Below are 6,282 nucleotides of genomic sequence, written 5' to 3'. Positions count from 1 at the left end.
TGTGCACCCACTTCAGTTCTAGTAAAAATGGTGTCGCGACAATAAAAAGTGTTTTGTATTCATCGTTTTGTGCAGTGCAGGTCAGTAATAACTGTTTAGCGTGACTTTCGAACTAGGTATAGTGTAGATCCTCCTTTTGCACAGAGCATTAGATGAAGGCATGAACAATTTCGCGAAACAGGTTGTTTGTATAACAGCATATCGCCAGGCTGTCCCCAAGTGTCTGACACAGACGTCGAACGCATCCGCTATAGTTTGACAAGGAGTCTGCAGAAATCCGTTCACCATGCAGCTCGACAATTCAACATGCCCCCGACGTCCGTCTGGCGTGTATTGTGTCGACTTTTAGACATGAGACCATACAAAATTCAGCTACTGCAAGCTCTTCATGAAGATGACAAACAATAATGTGTAGAATTCTGTAATTTCGTTCTTGGCCACATGGAGGGTGACAGTTTTCTTCCACACTTAGTGTTTAGTGATGAGGCAACATTCCATTTAAATGGGAAGGTGAATCGTCATAATGTGAGAATATGGGGAACGGGACAACCACATGAAGTTGTGCAACATGAGAGGGACTCTCCAAAATTTAATGTGTTTTGTGCAACTTCACAGGAAATGGTGTATGGTCCATTTTTCTTTACTGAGAAAACTGTTGCAGGGAGCACATATCTCGATATGCTTGAGAACTTTCTTTTCCCACAGTTGGAGATATTCGAATTACTTCAGTTATCAACAAGATGGGGCACCGCCATTCTGGCATCTGGAAGTGCAGGAATTCTTAAATCAAAGGATCACTGAAGGATGGATTGGTTGCACTGCTGGACCAAGTGAATCAGCCTTACATTACTGGCCTCCAAGGTTGTGGGTCGAAACTGTATGTAATCATTTCTTGTAGGGGTTTATAAAGGACTCTGTTTACGTACCTCTATTGCCAACAACAATGAATGAACTGAAACATCACATAACAGGAGCTGTGGAAGCTGTAAGTCAAGACATGCTCGTTGCAATGTGGAACAATTTGAACACTGCATTGACATATGCAGTGCTTCTCAAGAGGGGCATACTGAAGACCTATGAAAAGGTACGAAAAAAAATTTTTTTAGTTCCACATTCATCAAAAAACAAAATTCATTGTACATGTTCGTTAGTTTCAGAAATACGGACATGCCAGATTATATGATCCTTTTTTATACACCTTGTATATTTAAACAATTAAATTTGTGCACATAAAATTAATGTATTCAGTTTTGTTACAAATACTACCTTTGCCAGTCTAAAGGCTATAGACCACCTGCATAGCACACTGATAAAATTTTGCAAGAGATGTCATTGATAACTGTTCTAGTAGACAACTTAAACCAGCAACTCGTTTAACTTATATTCTGTGAATAATTGCTTTTTTAAAACACCAGCCCATCGAGGATCTCTCGAAACTGTATTGGTATTGATACAATTTGTTGTAATAAAATAACAAAAGACGTCATATTGGTGGTTAAAGATGTACCTTAATTGTAGGAGTTCTTGTGTGGCAAAGAAGTGACTTAAAATAACTAGCTTACAAATATTCTTTTAAAATTTATGAATGGCTCAGACTGAGCTACTTGCTAATTCTTTTGCAAAAGCATCAGTCTTTACTATACTTTTTATTGTGAGTGGTAGTTTGTTTTACCAGATGACCTACTTATTTTGAATATTTACTCACATTTAAGTATGTCATGCTCAGTTTCTAAATAATTGATGCTGACAAATCAGTACTGCAAGAGCAAACTTCCTTGTGTGTAACATTGATTTTTACAGAACATATTTCTATTAAATTGGTAAGGAAGTCACAGAATATTTTAGAAAAGAGAAAGAAATTCTAGGTAGCAAGTAAATAACCAGCAATCTTCCATTACACAATTTTAAACTCATAGGCTCCTCAGCCCAATAAGACTCTGTGATGTAGATTAATCCTCATAAAAGCTTTATCCGTTGATATGTCATTATGTGACATTATTAGTAACAATCATAAAAAACTGAACCATGAACGATCCGTTTTTATAAATTTTCGATAGTGTGTGTGGCGTAAAAATGATGTGATGTTTGACAAAATGTTCTGAGTTGTTACCCACACGAGAATGCCCCGCATAGATCACTAACGAAAGTTGATAGTAGTTCCAGTGGTTGTCAGTATTGTGTGTGATGCCTGTGGCCAATGATAAAAACTGGCCTGAGCACACATATGTGTGACATGAGCAATGTGGTGTTACTTGCCAGGTGACATAAACGCATGAAGCCCGAGGCCTGTATTACACTGTAAAAGATCTTTGTCAAACATTTCGTCAAACTTCTTTGACCAAACTACTCCACTGGAGCTATTACACTATCGTAAAATTTTTTGTTTATGTTGTTCGGGAATGGAAGGCGAACAGGAAATTGCCTATAAAACAGCATATGTAGGTGGTGAGAGCATTGCTTGAAAAGAAAGAAAAATAGAAATGATTTTGGGTGAAACCGTGGATTGCGAGAAGAGAAGCTTGAAGTGTTTACCAGAATTTGCTTCATAAGCTACGGTGTGACGAGATGAAGAACAACGAAAACTATTAGTACTGTGTGAACAGACTTTTCAATTTGCCCTCATGAAACTGGCCCCATCATATATCCATACGTGATACTCAATTGAGAGATGCCATTTCTTAATTTCATTCATCATAATCGATGCTTTTGGAAAGCCTTTAACTGTGTCATTCACGATTTAAATAGTTAAACACTGCACTAGCTTGTACGCATTTTTCATGTATAGTATGACATGCTTCACGAATTTATTCTCATTAACGATTAGGAATGTGTATATAGGTATATTATGTGGTGTTTGTATGTGTGTTGTTTTGCGTCTCTTGCCCTGCAGTTGTGTTTTTATGGTTTACTGCAACTGAACAGATTTCAGTTGTCCTATTTTCCGAAACATCACGTAAAATACCTATGTAAACATTTTTACTTAATCATGACAGCAAAGCAAAGCATCGCGCGAATCGTGAAAAAGTAGGTAATTGGTATAGTGTTTCATTATTTAAATCAAGAATGTTATTTCTGCTAAACATCATGTGTAGGTGAGGTTAAGACTTTTATCAACAGGCGAAAGCTATTCCAGCTTTCAATATAGTACTTGAATCCCACAGTGTACCATTTTACATATTATTCCAGAACCATGTGAACCATTCTATAGAATACCTAAGGAGGAATTCATGAAAGTTAAGTTAGATATTTTAGAGTACAAATAAAAACATTTATTTCACTTCAAACACTCTTGGCTTTTCGCAACTCTATCTCCTTGCACATCCTTTCTTGTTATATGTAAGCTTAGCGTCAATCACAGTGCAGCCACTTCAAATGCAGCTGATTGCTGCAGTTATTTCTTTGTAAGATTCCTAAAGCTTACTACTGTTTTTGTAGTCACCATGATTTTTGTTATAGGATGATGCATGAAATGTGTCTCATTTGTTCAAATGGCTCTAAGCACTATAGGATTTAACATCTGAGGTCATCAATCCCCTAGAGTTAAAACTACTTAAACCTAACTAATCTAAGGACATCACACATATCCATGCCCGAGGCAGGATGCGAACCTGCGACCGTAGCAGCAGCGCGGTTCCAGACTGAAGCGCCTAGAACCGCTTGGCCACAGCAGCTGGCTTGTTTAATTTGTTTCGTATGTAATTTATGACTCGCACTGCACATCCTGTTGAGCATCTCAGCAGCAGTAGTAGTAGAGCTTGGAGAAACAAATGAATTGTGAAATGACTAGTAATTCACGGTACTGTCGCTTGGGGACTAGTGGTCACAACATGGCCAACAATGGACGACTGACAAAGCAGCAGAGATGGGCAGCTGTGGTACATTTCCGTGAAGGGATCCTTGCAAGTGAAACATTCACAGGATGTGTGATTAATGAGTATGGGAAGAATCAATACTGAAGCAAGGAAATCTCAGTCAAAGGCTGTTTGTTCGCAGCAAAATATTAAAATGGTACAAGTTCTTCTACAGAGATGCCCCACAAATTTTGGAGGAAGTCAGTAGAGGAACTGAGCATATCCAGACACTCTCTCTAATGGATTCTTAGAAGTGATCTCCAGATGCTCCCGTACAAGTGGTCATCTGATCAGAAGTTCAATTTGGAACACAAGCAGCAGAGATGACACTTTGCCAACTGGGCGAAAGATAGGGAACAAACTATCAACAACGTTTGATTTTCAGACGAAGTGCATTTTCATTTGGACAATGTGGTTAACAAACAAAATGTGTGCTTTTGTGCAACTGAAAATCTGTAAATGCTCTATGAACAACAGTACCATGCTCGGAGGATTACCAAGTGATCGTAATTTCTACTCATGGGGTTATTGGACCCCTTTTCTTTGAAGGAACTGTAAACTGTGCGCGTTATTTGAGCATGCTCTGCAATAACTTCATTCCAGAGCTTCTTGCTACTGCATTTCCATTCAATATGCAGTGGTTCATGCAAGACAGAGCAAGGTCACATACTGCAAATACTGTCTTGGATTTATTATATCATCTTTTTGTTGTGCAGATGATTTTACTCAGATTTCCAGGTCGTTTCATTGATGGCTCTCTGGGGGTACCTAAAGGAAACAATTTTCCTGAAACGTCCACATGGTTTAATGGAGCTAAGTCAATTTATTCTTCAAGCTTGCAGTGAAATCACAGAAGACATGTGACAGATGGTTATTGTTAACATCAGTGACTGAGGGTGGGAATGCAGATGGTGGACATATTGAGAAAGTGGTGAGCCAGAACAATTATTCATAGAATGTTTTCCATGGTAATGTAGCTTCTTTAGAGCTTGTCTTGACAGTAAAGTTTTTATTCAAAAACTTAATGGTGACACATTTCGTGCACCATCCTGTATGAAAATATTCATATTTTTCATACTTTGCAGTCATCACTGTGGTGGTAGCCACGCACCAAATATACTTCGTCATTTTGTAGCCTAACTCAGGGCCAGCCACGACACGCTGAACCTCACACGGGCAGTATGTCTGGGCCGTGGCTTGCCCTGTCTCGGCTTTGGTCGCTCCTTCCTGGAAGTACTTGGTGCAGCACGACATTTCACTTGGTATTGCGGCGTGGCATTTTTAATTAGGCAGAACTCTCATCAATTCGTCAGAATTGTGGTGTCAGCGTTGTGTAGCATTCACTATTTGTTCTTTGTATAAAGGGTGCTCACATGTTCAGTGGAAGTTTGAACAAAAGGATGAAATGGAGCCGTCTATCGTCACAATCATTTAAAAATGAATGGAACTGACAGAAGAGATGGATGAGGGTCATCAGTCATATTACGCAATCACATAAGCAACGTGTACTGCAAATTTGCTATGAAATTGTAGTGCAACACAATGCAGAAAGCCCGCATCTCGTGGTCGTGCGGTAGCGATCTCGCTTCCCACGCCCGGGTTCCCGGGTTCGATTCCCGGCGGGGTTAGGGATTTTCTCTGCCTCGTGATGGCTGGGTGTTGTGTGCTGTCCTTAGGTTAGTTAGGTTTAAGTAGTTCTAAGTTCTAGGGGACTGATGCCCATAGATGTTAAGTCCCATAGTGCTCAGTGCCAATGCAGAAAGAATTTAAAGATTTAGCTGACAATGAAACACCAAAAAATTACAATGATGAGATTCATTGTTCAGTACATCAAGAAGCACTTCTAAATTTTCAGGCACACAGCACATGCAGAAATTGGCAGTACGAATAGTATGGGAATGAAGTTGCATGTTTTACTCCACTGTCGTTTGCGACAGTTTTCGATGTTACTGAACGAAGAGTATGGGGCCTATGTATATTACTGGTTAAGTCAAAGTACATATGCAGAACGATTTTTCTATTTAAAACTCGCTGTTATCGAATTTATGAAGGCAAAACGAGTGTAGGAATGAAAATTAGAACATCCAGAATGGATTGCGGATCTTAGGTTTTAAGCAGACTTGACTGCACCCTGCCCACAGTAAGGCAATTCAGGGCAAGAAATAACTTCTTTCTGATTTGACGGAGATGCATTTAAAAAGAAAATTGCGTTATAGAAGGGACACATTCTGACAAATGTTTAAAACTCTCCAGGGCGTCTACATTGCTTTCCTCAGAATTTCTGCGTCTCCATAACGAGTTTGCAAAAGTGTTACAATATTTTGGTCAACATATTTATGTGAAAGACTTCTTTCGATTATGAAATTAAATTAGTCACGATTTTGTGGCAACTTGGGTGCAAAACTGAATGAAATTTCTGTGTCTGTACGTT

This window comes from Schistocerca serialis, chromosome 9 (genome assembly GCF_023864345.2).
Source record: "Schistocerca serialis cubense isolate TAMUIC-IGC-003099 chromosome 9, iqSchSeri2.2, whole genome shotgun sequence".
In the NCBI taxonomy this organism is placed as follows: domain Eukaryota; kingdom Metazoa; phylum Arthropoda; class Insecta; order Orthoptera; family Acrididae; genus Schistocerca; species Schistocerca serialis.
Note: the sequence above shows the minus strand (reverse complement) of the source record.